General features: G+C 47.0%; 1 protein-coding gene and 1 long non-coding RNA gene across 4 annotated transcripts in view; one reads left to right on the top strand and one right to left on the bottom strand.

The window, feature by feature from the left end:
• LOC140419320 (uncharacterized) overlaps positions 1-21,636 on the bottom strand; it is a 270,976-nt gene that overhangs the window by 104,013 nt on the left and 145,327 nt on the right. The window lies entirely within an intron of this gene.
• LOC140419313 (uncharacterized) lies at positions 4,095-18,357 on the top strand. 3 transcript variants are annotated; one of them, XR_011945690.1, is made up of 3 exons: positions 4,095-4,445; positions 14,016-14,104; positions 15,351-18,357. It is a non-coding gene; the product is annotated as an uncharacterized lncRNA (long non-coding RNA). The 3 variants fall into 3 exon arrangements; XR_011945691.1 differs by lacking the exon at positions 4,095-4,445 and adding an exon at positions 7,449-7,823; XR_011945692.1 differs by lacking the exon at positions 14,016-14,104.

The following is a 21,636-nucleotide window of genomic DNA, read 5'->3' as shown; positions in this document are numbered from 1 at the left end:
TTGTCCTTTCTGAGCTCAAGACAGGTGATGTTCAACACTCAGATGGGAAAGACAAAAATCTGCACAATGTTTCAAACAAAGCAGATTTATTTCACATTTATTCAGAATAATAAACCTCATCAGTAGATTAAGGCAGTCAGAGTGAACATTATTCAGTCCTGGACATGATTAACAGCATCAATCAGGGTATAATCTAAACCTTGTAGTCGCTTGTGAACTCGCTGGTGTGTTAGCAGGTGGGATGAGTGAGTAAACCTCTTTCCTCAGACATTGCAGTTGAATGGCTGCTCCCAGTGTGAACTCGATGATGTTCCAGAAGATAAGATGAGAAAATTCCTTCCCACATATGGAGCAAGTGAACGGCCTCTCGCCACTGTGAACTCTCTGGTGTGTCAGCAGGTTGGATGACTGGCTGAATCCCTTCCCACACACAGAGCAGGTGAATGGCCTCTCCCCAGTGTGAACTCGCTGGTGATTAAATAGGTTGGATGAACGAGTGAATCCCTTCCCACATACTGAGCAAGTGAATGGCCTCTTCTCACTGTGAACCTGCTGATGTGTCAGAACGTGTGAATCCCTTCCCACATTCAGAGCAGGTGAATGGCCTCTCCCCAGTGTGAATTCTCTGGTGGTTCAGTAGGGCAGATGGACGGCTGAATCCTTTCCCACACACAGAGCAGGTGAATGGTCTCTCCCCAGTGTGAGCATATTGGTGTGTTAGTAAATCCTTTTTGTTTTTAAAGCTCTTCTCATAGTCAGGACAGTTAAAAGAGTTGTTAGCAGAGTGAACAAGTTGATGTGTCTGCAGGTGGGATGACTGAATGAATCCTTTCCCACACAGGGAGCAGGAGAATGGTCTCTCCCCAGTGTGAATACGTTGATGGGCCAACAGATCCTTTGTACATTTAAAACTCTTCTCACAGTCAGGACATGTAAATGGTCTCTTATCATTGTGAACAAGTTGATGAGTCATAATGTGGGATGACCGAGTGAATCCCTTCCCACAAACAGGGCAGGTGAATGGCCTCTCCTCAGTGTGAACTCGCTGGTGTGTCAGAAGGTTGAATGAATGGGTGAATTCCTTCCCACAAATGGAGCAGACAAACGGTTTCATCCCAGTGTGACTGCGACGATGAACTTCCAGTTGTGATGGGTACATAAGAACATAAGAACTAGGAGCAGGAGTAGGCCATCTGGCCCCTCGAGCCTGCTCCACCATTCAATGAGATCATGGCAGATCTTTAGTGGACTCAGCTCCACATTCTGGCCCGAACACCATAACCCTTAATCCCTTTATTCTTCAAAAAACTATCTATCTTTATCTTAAAAACATTTACTGAAGGAGCCTCTACTGCTTCACTGGGAAAGGAATTCCATAGATTCACAACCCTTTGGGTGAAAAGTTCCTCCTAAACTCAGTCCTAAATCTACTTCCCTTTATTTTGAGGCTATGCCCCCTAGTTCTGCTTTCACCCGCCAGTGGAAACAACCTGCCCGCATCTATCCTATCTATTCCCTTCATAATTTTATATGTTTCTATAAGATCCCCCCTCATCCTTCTAAATTCCAATGAGTACAGTCCCAGTCTACTCAAACTCTCCTCGTAAACCAACCCCTTCAGCTTTGGGATTAACCTAGTGAATCTCCTCTGCACACCCTCCAGTGCCAGTACATCCTTTCTCAAGTAAGGAGACCAAAACTGAACACAATACTCCAGGTGTGGCCTCACTAACACCTTATACAATTGCAGCATAACCTCCCTAGTCTTAAACTCCATCCCTCTAGCAATGAAGGACAAAATTCCATTTGCCTTCTTAATCACCTGTTGCACTTGTAAACCAACCTTTTGCGACTCATGCACTAGCACACCCAGGTCTCTGCACAGCAGCATGTTTTAATATTTTATCATTTAAATAATAATCCCTTTTGCTGTTATTCCTACCAAAATGGATAACCTCACATTTGTCAACATTGTATTCCATCTGCCAGACCCTATCCCATTCACTTAGCCTATCCAAATCCCTCTGCAGACTTCCCAGTATCCTCTGCACTTTTTGCTTTACCACTCATCTTCGTGTCGTCTGCAAACTTGGACACATTGCCCTTGGTCCCCAACTCCAAATCATCTATGTAAATTGTGAACAATTGTGGGCCCAACACTGATCCCTGAGCGGCACCACTCGCTACTGATTGCCAACCAGAGAAACACCCATTAATCCCCACTCTTTGCTTTCTATTAATTAACCAATCCTCTATCCATGCTACTACTTTTCCCTGAATGCCATGCATCTTTATCTTATGCAGCAACCTTTTGTGTGGCACCTTGTCAAAGACTTTCTGGAAATCCAGATATACCACATCCATTGGCTCCCCGTTATCTACCGCACTGCTAATGTCCTCAAACAATTCCACTAAATTAGTTAGGCACGACCTGCCCTTTATGAACCCATGCTGCATCTGTCCAATGGGACAATTTCCATCCAGATGCCTCGCTATTTCTTCCTTGATGATAGATTCCAGCATCTTCCCTACTACCGAAGTTAAGTTCACTAGCCTATAATTACACGCTTTCTGCCTACCTCCTTTTTTAAACAGTGGTGTCACGTTTGCTAATTTCCAATCCGCCGGGACCACCCCAGAGTCTAGTGAATTTTGGTAAATTATCACTAGTGCATTTGGAATTTCCCTAGCCATCTCTTTTAGCACTCTGGGATGCATTCCATCAGGGCCAGGAGACTTGTCTACCTTTAGTCCCGTTAGCTTGCCCATCTCTACCTCTGTGAAGACCGCCCAAAAAACCTGTTCAGTTATTCAGCCATTTCCTCATCCCCCATTATTAAATCTCCCTTCTCATCCTCTAAAGGACCAATATTTACCTTAGCCACTCTTTTTTGTTTTATATATTTGTAGAAACTTTTACTATCTGTTTTTATATTCTGAGCAAGTTTACTCTCATAATCTATCTTACTCTTCTTTATAGCTTTTTTAGTAGCTTTCTGTTGCCCCCTAAAGATTTCCGAGACCTCTAGTCTCCCACTAATCGTTGCTACTTTGTATGCTTTTTCCTTCAATTTGATACTCTCCCTTATTTCCTTAGATATCCACGGTCAATTTTCCCTCCTTCTACCGTCCTTCCTATTTGTTGGTATAAACCTTTGCTGAGCACTGTGAAAAATCGTAACTGAATCCCTTCCCACAGTCTGCACATTTCCACAATTTTTCCATGGTGAGGGGGCTTTATGTCTCTCCCGGTTGAAGCTTTGTCCACACACAAACAAGCGTTTAATTTCTCCCTGCAGTGAATGATATGATACTTTTTTTGAGGCTGTGTGACTGGTTCACACTCTCTCCACAGTCAGTGGACTGGAAAACTCTCATTGGGGGTGGGTCTCGGTGCTTTTGCAGTCACACTGCTGAAACAGAACAAACACTTCTCCTTCCAAATTCAAAGAATGAAGATATTGAGCTCTTAATCAATTGAGTGACTGTCAGATTTCGATGTGATATTTGGTTTGAGTTTTCTGTCGGCCAATCCTCCACTTCCAATATCCTGTAAAAGGAGTTTACAAAAGACATCACCTGTCAATCCAGGGTAGAAATTCTGAACTGACAATTCTAGTTTCTCTCTTTTGGTCCCCTAAAGCTGTAAATCCCCGTCCCACACACTCTCCCTGAGCTGAAATCCAAACCCATCTCACCATCTCTTTGCTTTTCTCCCTCCCTCTCCTCTGCCTGGGTTCAGTTCTCCAGCTCCTGTCTGCAGACTGACAATCAAACCAATGGGTCTTATTGGGGGGTTTGGGTTCTCACCATTGTCCCCGCTCGCTGCGGATCTCATTCAGCCTGTGGGAGCCGCACTCACTCTCACTGCGGCTGCGCTCAGCCCGGAGCAGCACCGCGCATGCTCCACAGAGAGGCGACTTCCGGGGGCGGGACATTCGGACGCCTGCGCGTTCTGGCTCCTGTGATGGAGATAGGGCGTATTCATCCGCGCCAGGCATTCCTGGTAGGCTTATCCGCCATTATTCCGTTACGTTCCTAGGGGTGATAAATTGGTTCAGGTACGTTTGATACAGTTCGGTGTTTGTACCGAATGGGGCGGCCGCATCGGTGTTTTTCTCTCTGAACGGTCCCTGTTGACGACTGTCATCTGTTTCGGGGTCGATATGCCGCAGGGCGCCTGCGCGGCCGCCACCTGTCTCAGGTGCAGCAGGGCGCCTGCGCGGCCGCCTCTTTCTCAGGTACTGCAGGGCGCATGTGCGGCCGTCCTGGACCCGGAAGCCGGAAGAGAGAATCTTGTGAATTTCTCTCCTGGACTGAGAGTGAAAGTCCTTTGGAAACTCCTTCAGGAAGTGGAGGATTTGCCAACGGGAACTTCAAACCAAACATCACATCATCATCTGACAGACTTACTCGATTCATTAGGACCTGAATATCATTGGGAGGTAAAATGGTTTGTCTGTTCTGTCCGTGGATAAAGATTTCAGATATCAGAGTGACTGGGAAACTTATAATGACCATTGCAGGTTAAATTTGAGACTAATTACACCGATCACATTGGAGAAGTTAAATAATTTGCTGTTGTACTCTTATGTATGCAGGTAAATTTTAAAATGACCGCATTAGCATACTTGGCAGCTAAACTGGGCAAATGCTGACCTTGTTAGTAGTGAGTTACTATCCCGGATTTTATTAAAGTTTGTTGTTCCTATTGCATTTCATTCAGCTCATCGTGGCTACAAAATAGGTAGTCAGCCTAATCTCAATTTCCAGATTGTGGTATGTAGCTTTTTAAGTTACATCAATTCAAATGTCTATCTGAATACTTTATAAATGTTATGAGGGGTTCTGCCATCATTTCCGGCAGCATGTCACAGATCCTCACCACCCTCTAAACCTCCTAGTCCTTCCCTAAATCTCTGCCCCCTTTTATATGTATCCCTCAACCAAAGGGAATTGGACCTTCCTATCCAATCTATTTAGATCCCTCAGAAATTTAAAAATATATAAATTTATATATTTTTCCAATTAAGGGGCAATTTAATTTGGCCAAGCCACCTACCCTGTACATAGTCATAGAATTTACAGTGCAGAAGGAGGCCATTCGGCCCATCGAGTCTGCACCGGCTCTTGGAAAGAGCACCCTACCCAAGGTCAACACCTCCACCCTATCCCCATAACCCAGTAACCCCACCCAACACTAAGGGCAATTTGACATGGCCAATCCACCTAACCTGCACATCTTTGGACTGTGGGAGGAAACCGGAGCACCCGGAGGAAACCCACGCACACACCGGGAGGATGTGCAGACTCCGCACAGACAGTGACCCAAGCCGGAATCGAACCTGGGACCCTGGAGCTGTGAAGCAATTGTGCTATCCACAATGCTACCGTGCTGCCCCAAATTTGGGTTGTGGGGGTGAAACCCACACAGACAATAGGAGAATGTGCAAACACCTTACAGACTGTGACCCGGGGCCAGGATCAAACCCGGGTCCCCAGCACACAGGCACAGAGTCACTGTGCCACCATGATCCCCCAGAATTTTATACATCTAGAATAATCTTTATTATTGTCACAAGTAGGCTTACATTATCACGGCAATTAAGTTACTGTGAAAATCCCCTAGTAGTAACACTCTGGCACCTATTCGGGTATGCAGAGGGAGAATTCAGAATGTCCAATTCACCTAACAAGCACGTCTTTTGGGACTTGTGGGAGGAAACCCATACAGACACTGGTGAACGTGCAGACTCCGCACATAGTGTCCCAAGTGGGAATTGAATCCCGGGATCCTGGTGCTGTGAAGCATCAGTGCTAACCACTGTGCTACTGTGCCACCCATAAAACAGTTCCGCTCCATGTTCTCCGATTAAAGAAGCTGAAGCGCGCAGAGTGGGTCTTGAACCCACGGCCCTGGGATTAAGACTCCCATGCTCTGCCGACTGAGCTAGCCAGGCTGCTTTTCATAATTTCATTGTGGTCTCTCTTCAGTCTTTTCTGTTCCAAAGAAAACAGCCCCAGTTTATCCAAACTTTCCTCAGAGCAAACATTGTCAATTTCTGGCTGATGTTCGTAAATCCCCTCTGTCCTGCCTTCATTGGCCGGGGCATTGAGTATAGGAATTGGCAAATCATGTTGCAGCTGTATAGAACCTTATTTAGGCTACACTTGGAGTATAGTGTTCAATTCTGGTCGCCACACTACCAGAAGGAAGTGGAAGCTTTAGAGAGGGTGCAGAAGAGATTTACCAGGATGTTGCCTGGTATGGAGAACATTAGCTATGAGGAGCGGTTGAATAAACTTGGTTTGTTCTCACTGGAATGATGGAGGTTGAGGGGAGACCTGATAGAGGTCTACAAAATTATGAGGGGCATAGACAGAGTGGATAGTCAGAGGCTTTTTCCCAGGGTAGAGGAGTCAATTACTAGGGGGCACAGGTTTAAGGTGCGAGGGGCAAGGTTTAGAGGAGATGTACGAGGCAAGTTTTTTTTACACAGAGGGTATTGGGTGCCTGGAACTCGCTGCCGGAGGAGGTGGTGGAAGCAGGAATATTTAAGGGGCATCTTGACAAATACATGAATAGGATGGGAAGAGAGGGATACGGATCCAGGAAGTGTAGAAGATTTTAGTTTAGACGGACAGGCACAGGCTTGGCGGCCGAAGGGCCTGTTCCTGTTCTGTACTTTTCTTTGTTCTACTCTCTCGAGTGCAATCTTCCTGTGTACAGGAATCTAGCTCTGGCCTAACTAGTCCTGTCCTGCCATTTATCATGTAATCCTTTGCCTTGTTTTCCCTCCAGCTTTCTTCCTCACTATCAAGTGTTTAACCATTTTTGTGTCACAGGTAAACATCTTATTCATGTTCCCACATTTACTCTCAAATCAATGATGTAAACCAGGAGTGAAGGGCCAGTACTGATTCCTTTGAAACCGGCACTGGAAACAGCCCTTTGATTTTCTCTATTCTTAATGGGATGTGAGTGTCACGGGCAAACCAGCTTGGTTGCCCATTCCTAATTGCCCTTAAACTGAGTGGCTTGCTAGGCAATTCAGAATTAACCACATTTCAGTGAGTTGGCCAGATCAGGTAATGCCAGTGCAGATTCGATGGGCCGAATGGTCCCCTTCTGCACTGTAGATTCTATGATTCATTCTGATCTTGGGTCACTCTCTATGTGGAGTTTGTACATTCTTTGTGTCTGCATAGATTTCCTCCGGATGCTCTGGTTTTCTCCCACAGTCCACAGATGTGCAGGTTACATGGATTGGCTGTGTTAAATTGTCACTGGGAGGGGTTGTGGGGATAGGGTGGGGAATTCGCGAAGGTTGGTTGCGCTTTCAGGGGGTTGCTACAGACTCACTGGGCCGAATGGCCTCCTTCTGCACTGAGGGGATTCCATGATTCTACATTGGATCCAATGATATGTTCACTCACACACTGCAGCCTGACTCTTATTATGGGAACAGGCACTGTGTTTGTTACTCTCAAAGTGAGTGAATCCTTTGCTGTTTCTCCTCTGGGCCCCATCTCCACTATTATTGTCTGATTGTCCCACTGAGACTCCCACTGTTATTATTGGACAATCAGCGAATCAGCCTGAGCCTGTGGCCGCTCTCATGATCTGTAACCGTCACAATGTCCGGGTGATTGACGGCAGCTCCCGACCAATAGGAAGAGGGGGGCGGGTCTGGAGGACCGACCGGGAGCGGCTGGTCCTCCAAACAATCGGAAAGATTGAGGGGCGGGGTCCGCTGTGATTGAAGCATGCGCAGTGTGGGTAATGACAAAGCAGAAGGGCGTCTTCTTGAGATCCGAAATTGGTAAGTGGCGTTTAACAACATGTAGGGAGCGAGAGATCGCGGCGGTGGGCGGAAACGTTGTATAAAGCTGTTGTAAGCCGCAACCCGCGGAAATATTGACGGGACCCAGTTTGTACCGAGCAGGGCTGCAGCTCCTCAAATTCGGCTCGGGGTAACGACCGCCATCTTTATTGGATGTGCATCAGGGCGCATGCGCGATTGTCATCTTTGTCGGGGCGATGTTTCAATGAGTGGGAGGAGCTTGTTCCCCATTGTTCAGAATGGAGACAACTTGTCCATCAAACTGGATTAGTCTTTGAATCCCAATGTCTTATTGATGATGCAAAGCGGTGGTAGAGGTGGAAAGAAAAGGAAGCCAATCCTGCTCCCTGGATTTCACTCTCATTTCACTGTCTCCGTGTGTTTCCTCCGGGTGCTCCGGTTTCCTCCCACAGTCCAAAGATGTGCAGGTTAGGTGGAATGGCCATGCTAAATTGCCCTTAATGTCAAAATGGTTTGGGTGGGGTTACTGGGTTGAGGGGATAGGTTGGGAAGTGTGTATTTAAATGAAGTGCTCTTTCCAAGGGCCGGTGCAGACTCGATGGGCCGAATGGCCTCCTTCTGCACTGTAAATTCTAAGATTCATTGGACCTTCTGTCCCATGTGTCCAAAGCTCTGCAGCTCTGTTCAGTCACATGAAGACCCAAGGCAGAAACTCCCAACCCTGAGTAGACAACACCCTCAAATCAAGGGACTGCTGAGGACAAGAGGGACAGTGTGCAGCGGGGGCGGGGGGGGTGAGTGGTCATCCTGGACCAGGAAGCAGGAGGGGAGAATGTTGTGAATTTCTATCCTGGTCTGACAGTGATTAATGTTGGAAACTCCTTTTACAGGGGATTATTAGTGGAGGATTTACACACCGCAAACTCAAACCAGGAGAAATATTTATCTTTCCTGAATTTCATTTCTGGACTGACAGTGATGCCTTTGTAAACTTCTTTCAGAGGGGCTTAGAAAGGGGTTTGCAGACAGGAAACTCACAACCAATCCTTACATCAAATTCTGACAGCACCATTCGGACCTGGAGATTATCGACCTTTGTGTGTAAACATTGAGTTCAGATCATTACCACTCACTGTGTAAAACCTCCCCTGTAGATCTTGCTCACAATCATAAATCTGTGTCCCATAATCCTTTTATAATCTGCTATTGAACAGCTTTTCTTTATCTTTTGTACAGGCCAAGAGTCCACCCAAGATGGCTGCCACACACGTACCCATACACTCAGAGTAAAACAAAAACAGTTCTTTAGTCATCAGGTAGCTAACCCGTCTCCCTCCCACCCCCTATATGTCTACATTGTGCTTCATAAAGAAAATCTCCCTTCACCCCAAACAGAAAAACAGATTTTATCAGAAAATATCAAAACTATATAGAGGAAATCACAACACCCATCCCATCGCATAGGAAACGTAGATCTTGTCCAATACAGATAACTGGACTCCAGTCCATGTTTTACGATGTTCTCCTCCTCCAGTGTCTCAAAATGGAAGTCCTATGCGAGCTGCAGCTTTGCGGGTATACCATCCCGAATCAAACTCCTATCTTACACAGAGCAGCCTGAAGCTTCCTCACCAGCCGGCTCCCACATCTTGGTGAATCCTTACTCGGATAACTGAGTGAATCCCTTCCCACACTTAGAACAGGTGAATGGTCTGTCGCCGGTGTGACTACGGTGATGAGTCCCCAGCTCACATGGGGATCTGAATCCCTTCCTACAGTCCCCACATTTCCATGGTTTCAGCAAGCTGCTGGTGTCCTTGTCCCTCTCCACGTTGACGATCAGTTTATGTCTTGTCCCCACAGAGAGCATGTGTACGGTCTCTCCCCGCTGTGAATGGTGTAATGTTTTTTCAGACTGTGTGACTGGTTAAAGCTCTTTCCACAGTCAGTTCACTGGAACACTCACTCGAGTCGAGTGTGTATCGGGTTTTTTTCAGTCACACTGATCTTGAAAACCTTTTCTTACAGACAGAACAGACAAACATTTCTTCTTCCACATTCACAGGCCAATGATATTTAGGTCCTGATGAATGGAGTGACTCTGTTAAATCTTGATGTGAAGTTTGATTTGAGTTTCCATCTGTAAATCCTCCCCTTGTAATATCCTGTAAAAGGAGTTTACAAAAGTCATCACTAGGGGCAGTGGTTAACCGAGGACCCGGGTTAGATCCCAGCCCTGGCTCACTGTCCGTATGGAGTTTGCACATTCTCCCCATGTCTGCGCGGGTCTCACCCCCACAATCCAAAAAGATGTGCAAGGTAGGTGAATTGGCCATGCTAAAATTACTCTTTAATTGGGGTAATAAGAATTTTGTAATAATTTAAAATAAAAAATTACAGCCATCACTGTCAGTCCAGGATAGAAATTCTGAACAGACAATTCTAGTTTCTCTGGAACATTTTGCCACGTCCCACACACTCTCCCTCCTCCCTGGGCTGAAATCCAAACCCATCTCCCCATCTCTTTCCTCACTCGCAGTTTTCTCCCTCCCTCTCCTCTGCCTGGGTTCAGTTCTCCTGTCTGCAGACTGACAATAAAATCAATGGGTCTTATTGAGGTTTTGGGGCCTCCAGCGGGTGTTAGTGAATCTTCCCCGCCCACCTGCCAGGGTTTCCTTCCTTGCCAGAGATCAGAGTCCTCATTGATGATTTGAGCCCAACCTGGAACCACGGTAAATCGCCCCTTAATTGGGAGGAAAAAAATTATGTGAAGGTTCACGGTTCCACAAAGTGTTTCCAACTCCCCACCCGTCTCCTTAACACAGGCATTGTCAAAGTCGGGGGCGCGACCCGCGGGTGGGTTGTGGGCAGGTGTCGTGAGGGCCGCGGAGCCGTCCGTCACGGCGCTCCCAAACACGCAAATCCGTGTGCAACAGCCGCAGCAGCCAACTTTTAATAATTTATTTACACGCACAGTAAGATCTACTCATGCACAACAGTACTACCAACTTTGTTCTTTGTAAACTATCTCTAATGCTAACGCCTATACTTAACTTCGGGTGCCCACTTAGTCAGAGGAACAATGGCTGTTGTTCGGATCTGAGGCTGTTGGGTTCGAAGGTATACAGGAGAACAGCTAAGGTCGTCCGTCTGATAGCGAGCGTTGACCTTGAACTGAGTTGCTTCTGGTGATGCTGGTGGAAGGGTCTCTCCGCTTCGAGAGCCAATTCAAAGAGAGCGATTCTCTCGTGGGGGTTCGGCGGGAGCGGTGTGCAAGTGATTTCTGGGAGGTAAGTTTTTCCTTTAAAAACACTTACCTTCACAGGAGCAGGCCTTGGGATTTCGGCGGGAGCGGTGCGCAAGTGTTTTCTGGGAGGTAAGTTTTCCTTTAAAAACACTTACCTTCACAGGAGCAGGCCTTGGGACTTCGGCGGGAGCGGTGCGCAAGTGATTTCTGGGAGGTAAGTTTTTCCTTTAAAAACACTTACCTATGTTATCTACCTTGACTTCCAAAAGGCCTTTGATAAGGTGCCTCACGGGAGACTGCTGAGTAAAATAAGGGCCCATGGTATTCGAGGCAAGGTACTAACATGGATTGACGATTGGCTGTCAGGCAGAGAGTTGGGATAAAAGGTTCTTTTTCGGAATGGCAACCGGTGACGAGTGGTGTCCTGCAGGGTTCAGTGTTGGGGCCACAGCTGTTCTCTTTATATATTAACGATCTAGATGACGGGACTGGGGGCATTCTGGCTAAGTTTGCCGATGATACAAAGATAGGTGGAGGGGCAGGTAGTATGGAGGAGGTGGGGAGGCTGCAGAAAGATTTAGACAGTTTAGGAGAGTGGGCTACATCCTAGAGTTCTAAAGCAGATAGCTGAAGAAATAGTGGAGGCGTTAGTTATGATCTTTCAAAAGTCACTGGAGTCAGGGAAAGTCTCAGAGGATTGGAAAATCGCTGTTGTAACCCCCCTATTCAAGAAGGGAACAAGGAAAAAGATGGAAAATTATAGGCCAATTAGCCTAACCTCGGTTGTTGGCAAGATTCTAGAATCCATTGTTAAGGATGAGATTTCTAAATTCTTGGAAGTGCAGGGTCAGATTAGGACAAGTCAGCATGGATTTAGTAAGGGGAGGTCGTGCCTGACAAACCTGTTAGAGTTCTTTGAAGAGATAACAAATAGGTTAGACCAAGGAGAGCCAATGGATGTTATCTATCTTGACTTCCAAAAGGTCTTTGATAAGGTGCCTCACGGGAGACTGCTGAGTAAAATAAGGGCTCTTGGTATTCGAGGCAAGGTACTAACATGGATTGACGATTGGCTGTCAGGCAGAAGGCAGAGAGTTGGGATAAAAGGTTCTTTTTCGGAATGGCAACCGGTGACGAGTGGTGTCCCGCAGGGTTCAGTGTTGGGGCCACAGCTGTTCTCTTTATCTATTAACGATCTAGGTGACGGGACTGGGGGCATTCTGGCTAAGTTTGCCGATGATACAACGATAGGTGGAGGGGCAGGTAGTATGGAGGAGGTGGGGAGGCTGCAGAAAGATTTAGACAGTTTAGGAGAGTGGTCCAAGAAATGGCTGATGAAATTCAACGTGGGCAAGTGCGAGGTCTTGCACTTTGGAAAAAAGAATAGAGTCATGGGCTATTTTCTAAACGGTGACAAAATTCATAATGCTGAAGTACAAAGGGATTTGGGAGTCCTGGTCCAGGATTCTCTAAAGGTAAACTTGCAGGTTGAGACTGTAATTAAGAAAGCAAATGCAATGTTGTCTTTCATCTCAAGAGGCTTGGAATACAAAAGCAGGGATGTACTTCTGAAGCTTTATAAAGCATTGGTTAGGCCCCATTTAGAATACTGTGAGCAATTCTGGGCCCCACACCTCAGGAAGGACATACTGGCACTGGAGCGGGTCCAGCGGAGATTCACACGGATGATTCCAGGAATGGTAGGCCTAACATACGATGAACGTCTGAGGATCCTGGGATTATATTAATTGGAGTTTAGGAGGTTGAGGGGAGATCTAATAGAAACTTACAAGATAATGAATGGCTTCGATAGGGTGGATGTAGGGAAGTTGTTTCCATTAGCAGGGGAGACTAGGACCCGGGGGCACAGCCTTAGAATAAAAGGGAGTCACTTTAGAACAGAGATGAGGAGAAATTTCTTCAGCCAGAGAGTGGTGGGTCTGTGGAATTCATTGCCACAGAGGGCGGTGGAGGCCGGGACGTTGAGTGTTTTTAAGACAGAAGTTAATAAATTCTTGATTTCTCAAGGAATTAAGGGCTATGGAGAGAGAGCGGGTAAATGGAGTTGAAATCAGCCATGATTGAATGGTGGAGTGGACTTAATGGGCCGAATGGCTTTACTGCCACTCCTATATCTTATGGTCTTGTACTTGGAGGGGCTTTGCGCGCTTTTAGGCGGGCCTTAAACTTAGTCCCAATTAATTGCGCCGCTTATCGATCACTGTTATCGATCTTGACAAATGAAGGGGTGGGTGCCCTGATGGCTGGGCGTGTCTTAGGTGGCTGTTGGCTCTGCTTTGTTTGTGCTTTTTGGTTGGGGAACTGGCACCAGGATGTCTGTAATAGTATCGGTTACCTGAGTGTCATTCCTTTGTTTCCCGGAGATGGGCCAACAATATGCTAATCGACCCATAGTTTCAATCCTGTCTGGGAGCTGTTTCCCAAATATGCATTCAGGCTCTGTGTCTACTTGTTTTCTAGTATTGTCCACAGTTCCCTATGTTCTTTGCGAGTGTCCATTTTGTATTCTGGAAGTGGCTAAATGATGAAGTGGAAGTCTCTTTCTCCAAGAATGGCGAATGATCCAACGATGGTTTCACCGCAGCTGTAACTTCAACCAAGAATGTCAGCGTTTTTAATCTTGATTTTAAACATTCCAAGTGCCTGCAGGTTGTATTTGGAAGCTTTATCAATTAATTGATTGATTTTTAAGTGTCTTTTATTTTTTAATATTTAATTGTAATGTTTGGGCGAAATGTGATAACTCCAATTTCTAGAGGATGAAAACATTTTCAGTTTCTGCATTTTTTTCCTGTGAAACCTTATCAAATAACCCCCCCCCCCCCCCCCCCCCCCCCCGCCCCGAACTTGTAAAAAAAAAAGCCGTCTGTTGCCAGCGAATTTGCGCAATCAAAGATGCAGAAGATTTTTTTTTTAATTCTATGTATTCTTCATGTCTGAAGGGAGGCAGAGAGTAGGTCACACCCCCTGAACATTGACATCACGGGCTTGACGCGATTGCGATTCCTCCCTTTTGTCAGCTGCAAACAAGGTAAGGGAAAATGGTGGGTCGCGAAGGTCGGCCGGCGTGGGTCGTCAAGGTCGGCCGGGTTGGGTCCCGAAGGTTGGCCGGTTGATTAAAAATGGGTACCCGGAAAAAAGTTTGAAAAACACTGCCTGAACAGGTTGACGCATTTATTTGACTGACAAAAAGCATGGTGAAGCACTGCTGCCTCACAGGGCCAAGGACCCGGGTTCGATCCCGGCCCTGGGTCACTGTCCATGTGGAGTTTGCACATTCTCCCTGTGTCTGCGTGGATCTCAGCTCCACAACCCAAAGATGTGCAGGGTAGGTGGATTGGCCACGCTAAATTGCACCTTAATTGCAAAAAAAAATAATTGGTTACTCTAAATTTATTTCAAAAAAGGATTGTCTCTTTCCTAATGTTGACAATTAAAGGGGTGGGTTCCCCAGGAGATGGCTGACATTTCAGGGCAATGAAATTAATAATGGACAGAGATATGTCTAGTTTTGTTGCATGGTCCAGATTAGATATGTTATTTACAGTTTGTAATAAAGTAAATTTATTATTATTTCTCATCTTGTAATAAAGGACTGTGACTAGGTTATAGATTTCCAGTCATCTCTTCCCTCAGAGGGTTGTTAGTCTTTGGATTTCTCTTCCACAGGGACCAGTTGTATCTGGGGGTCATTGAATATATTCAAGCACAAGGTTGACAGATATTTTATTGACAATGGAGTTAAGGGTAATGGGGATCAGGTAGGAAAATAGAGAGAATGCTGATATGAGGAGGGATTTATTCACTCGAGGATGTGGTGAAGCTTTGGAATTCTCGACTCCAGAGGAATGTGGAGCCTCAGTCATCAGGTATGTTCAAGGCAAATATTGATTGGTTTCTAGATATTGAAGATGTCGAGGGATATGGGGATTGTGTGGGGAAAATGGTGTTGCGATCGATCGGCCAAGGATCTCATTGAATGGTTGAGCAGACTCGGTGGGCTGAATGGCTACTCTTGCTCCTATTCTAATCTCTGTGTCCTGGTCAGGGAGCAGTGAGCTGAGCTTGGATCTGTCAATCCACATGAATCAGCACCTTCAGGAGAATTGGGAGGGTGAATATTAGATACAGCAGAGTGAGAATGGAGGGAGAGTGTGTGAGATGGAGATTTAGAGCTTTTTGAGAACAAGAGAGTAAATAATGTTCGATTGAAATAGAATTGTCTTCTGAATTTCTATCCTGTACTAACTGATGACTTCTGTAAATTGCATTTAAAGGATATTGGAAGAGGAGGAATTATAGACAGAAATCTCAAACATCACGTCTCGATGTGACAAACTCACTCGATTCCTTCTGATCTGAATATCATCGGGCTCTGAATATCATCGGCGAGAAGGAGAAATGTTTGTCCGATCTATCGGCTTCAAAAGATTTTAAACGTGCATGTAATTGGAAAAGCACCGAGACCCAAACAACACACCCGAGTGAGAGTGTTCCAGTGAAATGAAAATGAAAATCGCTTATTGTCACAAGTAGGCTTCAAATGAAGTTACTGTGAAAAGCCCTTAGTCGCCACATTCCGGCGCCTTTTCGGGGAGGCTGGTACGGGAATTGAACCGTGCTGCTGGCCTGCCTTCAAAACCAGCGATTTAGCCCTGTGCTAAACCAGACCCTAACTGACTGTGCAAAGAGCTTAAACCAGTTACGCAGCCTGAAAAAACATCACACCGTTCACAGTGAGGAGAGACAGTGCACATGTTCTGTGTGTAGACGAGGCTTCCACTGATTGTCCAATCTGAAGAGACACCAGGAGACCCAAAACATGGAGAAACCGTGGAAATGTGGGGACTGTGGGAAGGGATTCGGAGCCCCATCTATGCTGGAGATTCATCGCCGCAGTCACACTGGGGAGAGGCCATTCAGCTGCTCTCAGTGTGGGAAGGCATTCATTGATTCATCCACCCTGCGGAAACATCTGCGAGTTCACACTGGGGAGAGGCCATTCACCTGCTCTCAGTGTGGGAAGGGATTCATTCAGTTATCCACCCTGCGGACACACCAGCGAGTTCACACTGGCGATAGACCATTCACCTGCTCTCAGTGTGGGAAGGGATTTACTCAGTTATCCACCCTGCGGACACACCAGCGAGTTCACACTGCGGAGAGACCGTTCACCTGTTCTCAGTGTGGGAAGGGATTCATTGATTCATTCACCTTGCTGAGACACCAGCAGGTTCACGCTGGGGAGAGGCCGTTCACCTGCTCTCAGTGTGGGAAGGGATTCACTCAGTTATCTACCCTGCAGAGACATCAGCGGGTTCACACTGGGGAGAGACCGTTCACCTGCTCTCAGTGTGGGAAGGGATTTAGTGATTCATCCACCTTGCTGCGACATCAGCGAATTCACACTGGGGATAGGCCATTCACCTGCTCTCAGTGTGGGAAGGGATTCACTCAGTCATCCAGTCTGCAGACACACCAACGAATTCACACTGGGGAGAGGCCATTCACCTGCTCTCAGTGTGGGAAAGGATTCACTCAGTTAACCAACCTACAGACACAGCAGCGAGTTCACACTGGGGAGAGGCCGTTCACCTGCTCTTAGTGTGGGAAGGGATTACATAGAAACATAGAAAATAGGAGCAGGAAGAGACCATTTGGCCCTTTGCGCCTGCTCTGCCATTCATTATGATCATGGCTTATCATCCAACTCCATAGCCTAATCCCGCTTTCCCCTCCATATCCTTTGATCCCCTTCGCCCTAAGTGCTGTATCTAACTGCTTCTTGAAAACATACAGTGTATTGGCCTCAACTATTTCCTCCAGTAACAAATTCCACAAGCTCACCACTCTCTGGTTGAAGAAATTTCTCCTGATCTCTGTCTAAATGGTCTGTCCTCAGACTGCGACCTCTCGTTCTGTACACTCCCACCATCGGGAAAATTTATCCTGCATCTACCCTGCCAAGTCCTGTTGGAATATTATAGGTTTCTATGAGATCCCCCATTCTTCTGAACTCCAGCGAATACAATCCTAACTGATTCAATCTCTTATACATCAGTCCCACCATCCCAGGAATCAGTCTGGTAAACCTTCGCTGCACTCCCTCTGGAGCAAGAACATAATTCCTCAGATCAGGAGACCAAAACTGCACACAATATTCCAGGTATGGTCTCGCCAAGATCCTGTATATTTGCAGCAAGATATTCCTGCTCCTGTACTCTAATCCGCTCGCGGTGAAGGCTAGCATAGCATTTACCTTCTTTACCGCCTGCTGTAGCTGCATGTGTACCTTCAGTGACTGGTGTACGAGGATACCCAGGTCTCGTTGCATAGTCCCCTCTCCTAATCTATGGCCGTTCAGATAATAGTCTGCTTTCTCATTTTGTTCCCTCATCTAAATAGTTAATATATCGGGTGGCACAGTGGTTAGCACCGCTGCCTCACGGCACTGAGGATCAGTGTTCAATTCTACCCCGGATCACTGTCTGTGTGGAGACAAGTTCTCCCTGTGTCTCCGTGGATCTCAACCCCATAACCCAAAGATGTGCAGGGTCGATGAATTGGCCACACTAAATTGCCCCTTAATTAGAAAAAAGGAATTGGGTACTTTAAATTTTTTTAAAAATCATTAATATATCTTGTGAATATCTGGGGTCCGAGCACCGATCCCTGCGGTACCCCACTAGTCACTGCCTGCCAATTTGAAAAAGACCATTAATTCCTACTCTTTGTTTCCTGTCTGCCAACCAGTTTTTTAAAATCCATATCAACACACTGCGCCTAATTCCATGTGCTTTTATTTTACACACTAATCTCTCATGCGGGACAAAAGCCATCTGAAAGTCCAAATATACCACATCCACTGGCTCCTCCTCGTTAACTCTACCAGTTACACCTCGAAGAATTCCAGTAGATTTGTCAAGCATGATTTCCCCTTCATAAATCCATGCTGACTCTGTCCGATCCTGTCACTGCTTTCTATGTTTTGTGGGGCTGCACTGTTGCTTTACAGCGCCAGGGTCCAAGGTTCGATTCCTGGCTTGGGTCACTGTCTGTGCGGAGTCTGCATGTTCTCTCCGTGTGTGTGTGTGCGTTCCTCCGGCCCCTCTGGTTTCCTCCCAGAAATCTCAAAAGACGTGCTGTTATATGATTTGGACATTCTGAATTCTCCCTCTGTGAACCTGAACAGACGTCGGAGTGTGACGACTCAGGGCTTTTCACAGGAACTTCATTGCAGTGTTAATGTAAGCCTACTTGTGGCAATAAAGATTATTATTATAAGTGCTTTGCTACAAAATCTTTGACAATGGATTTGAGACTTTTCCCCACTACCGATGTCAGGCTTACTGGTCTATAATTCCCTGTTTTCTCTCTATCTCTTTTTTTAAATAGGGGAACTACATAAGGCACCCTCCAATCTGCAGGATTTGTTCCAGAGTGTATAAAGTCCTGGAAGGTGACCACCAATGCATCCACTATTTCGAGAGTGATGCACGATCAATGACCACTAAAGCGAGGTTGTAGTCCAACTGAAGGCTTTAATAAGCTAGGTGTTTCCCCCAGCAGCACAGGTACAGAAAGAAGGCTGCTGGGGCGGCACGGGCTCTTATACCCAGCCTTTCGGGGCGAAGCTACCATACTGCTTGACCAATAGGAAACATACAATATCTACCAATGGTGTTCCAGCATTACCAAGAACCGTAATACCTCTACACAGACTACCACATTCACCCCCTGTTAAAAAAGAGTCCGGCGGGGGTGGTGGCCTGATATTACAACATGGTAACGTGGTAGAAGTTATAGTTATTATGGAGGTACCGTAATACCTCCATACAGCGTTTTTGTCTTATTGTCGTAACTATTTACAGATTCACAATTAACTATATAAACTTTAAAATGAAGCAATCAGTCGATCGGGGGCCCTGGTTGTCCTCTGTGATCGTTGAAGCTCTGGTGCTGATGCCGGTGGAGGCTCGGGCGTCTGTGACTCTGGGAGCATAGCCTCGATCTCTGTGGCAGCTTCAACACCCCTAGACGGTGCTGGTGGGGAAACCGGTTGACCTGAGAAGGGAGCGTCTGCGGGGTGCGTCTGTGGGCGGGGGGGCTTGAGAGGGCCGGCGGAAGGACCGATCCTCCTGGGACGGGGGCACCTGTGAGAGGGAGGGTGGGACTGGTGGCTGGGGTGTGCGTGGGGCTGCGGCGGGTGCCAGGCACAAAATGGCGGTGCCCATCCATCGCACGTGGCGTCCGCAGGACAAGATGGCGGCACCCGGGGGCCGCATGTGGCCCTGGAGGAGGAAGATGGTGGCGCTCGCTGGCCGCATGGGGACTGTGGAGAGGGTTGTGGTGGCGGTCCGCAATCGCCACCGGAGACTGCAGCGACCGTCCGGGCCTGGCATACCACCACGAAGTGGCCCTTTTTACCGCATCCCTTGCAGGTGGATGCGCGGGCCGGACAGTGCTGCCGGGGGTGCATGGCCTGCCCGCAAAAGTAGCAGCGGGGCCCCCCGGGGTTGCCAGGCCGCCTTGCAGCACAAGCTTGTGGGGGGGTTGGGAAATGTCTCGGGGCCGGCCACGGTGGGTGGGGGGGTTCCACGCTGCCCAGGGGGCTGCCACATGGTCGGGGACGTAAGCGCGGTCGATTCGGGAAGCCACATCCAGGGAGCCTGCAATGGCCTGTGCCTCATTGAGGTCTCGGGTGTCTTTCTCCAGCAATCGCTGGCGGATTTGGGAGGACAGCATACCTGCAACGAAAGCGTCCCGGATCAAAAGTTCTGTGTGGTCGCTCGCCGAAACTTGCGGGCAGCTGCAGGTTCTCCCCAACACCAGGAGCGCACTGTAGAATTCTTCCAGTGATTTCCCCAGGGATTTGTCGCCTCGTTGCTCGCAGATGTCGGGCGTAGACCTGGTTTACCCGGCGAATATAATGTCCTTTTAGCAGCTCCAATGCAGCATCAAAGTCGTCCGTGGCCTCGATGAGGGTGTAAATTTCTGGGCTCACCCTTGAGTGCAGGACTTGCAATTTCTGTTCTCCCGTGGGTGTGTTTTCGGCTGTTCCGAGATATCCGTTAAAACACGCCAGCCAGTGCTTGACGGTTGCTGCGGAGTTTGCCACGTGGGGGCTAAGTTGCAGACACTCCGGCTTGATTCGGAGCTCCATCCTTTTAAATCTACCTTATTAAAGTGATGCACGATCAATCACCACGAAAGCGAGGTTGTAGTCCAACTGAAGGCTTTAATAAGCTAGATGTTTCCCCCAGCAGCTCAGGTACAGAAAGATTGCTGCTGGGGCGGCACGGGCTCTTATACCCCGCCTTGCAGGGCAGAACTACCATACAGCTTGACCAATAAGAAACATACAATATCTACCAATGGTGTTCCAGCATTACCAGGTACCGTAATACCTCTACACAGACTACCACAGAGAGTCACTTCTTTAAGTACTTTGAGTTGCAGATTATCAGTCCCTGGGGATTTATCAGCCTTCAATCCCATCAATTTCCCCAACACCACTTCGCTACTAATATTGATCTCCTTCAGTTCCTCCCTCTCACTAAATCCTGCGTCCCCAACATTTCTGTGTCTGATTTGTGTCCACATTTCTGAAGACAGAACCAAAATATGTATTTATTTGCTCACCCATTTCTTTGTCCCCTATTATACATTCCCCTGTTTCTGACTAAGGAAGCTACGTTTGTCTTCACCAATCCTTTCCTCGTCATATACCTATAGAAACTTTAACAATCAGCCTAATTTCCTGTTTTGTGCCATTCCCAACATCACCACTGCAGTTTGGGGTCTGTATACGACGCCCACTTATTATTTTGCCCCTTGGTGTTTCTCAGCTCTACCCATACAGATTGCACATTGTCAGAGCTAATAGCCTTCCTCACTATTGCATTCATTTCCTCTTTAACCAGCACTGCCACTCCACTGCCTTTTCCTTTTTGTCTCTCCTTCCTAAATACTGAATATATTCAGTTCCCATCCCTGGTCATCCTGCAGCCATGTCTCCATAATCCCCATTATCTCACACCCGTTCACATCTATTTGCACAATTCACTTGGTTATGCCATCTGCAGTCACACCAGGGAGTTCATACTGGGGAGAGGCCATTCACCTGCCCTCAATGTGCGAAGGGATTTAGTAATTCATCGCTCTTTCTGAGACACCAACAAGTTTGCAACTGATTACAGGGATTGGATTCTGCTGTTATTGTTTCTGTTCTCAATTACATCCAGGACTGCATTTTGTTCATTCTGTTGGTCAATGGGGATGGTCAGAGGATTTCTTTCTGCTGGACTGGCCAGTCTCACGAATTCGTCTCCAGTGGCCTGATTCTCTCTGAGCCTTCTTGCGAACATCTGGTTTCACATTTCACAAGGGTGAAAGAGTGAGGTTAGAAGATGTTTCATTACCATTTCTGTTTGGAAACCGCAAAAATCATGCCACATTGCCATGAAGATGGGCTATGGTGCTTACATTGTTCTTTTGTTTAATTTATCTCGGTGCTTTTCACAGAAGAAAACGGGCAAGTTGTCTGAGGTGCCCTGGGAAACA

Source organism: Scyliorhinus torazame, chromosome 5 (genome assembly GCF_047496885.1).
Source record: "Scyliorhinus torazame isolate Kashiwa2021f chromosome 5, sScyTor2.1, whole genome shotgun sequence".
NCBI lineage: Eukaryota > Metazoa > Chordata > Chondrichthyes > Carcharhiniformes > Scyliorhinidae > Scyliorhinus > Scyliorhinus torazame.
Note: the sequence above shows the minus strand (reverse complement) of the source record. Positions and strands in the feature narration are given on the sequence as shown.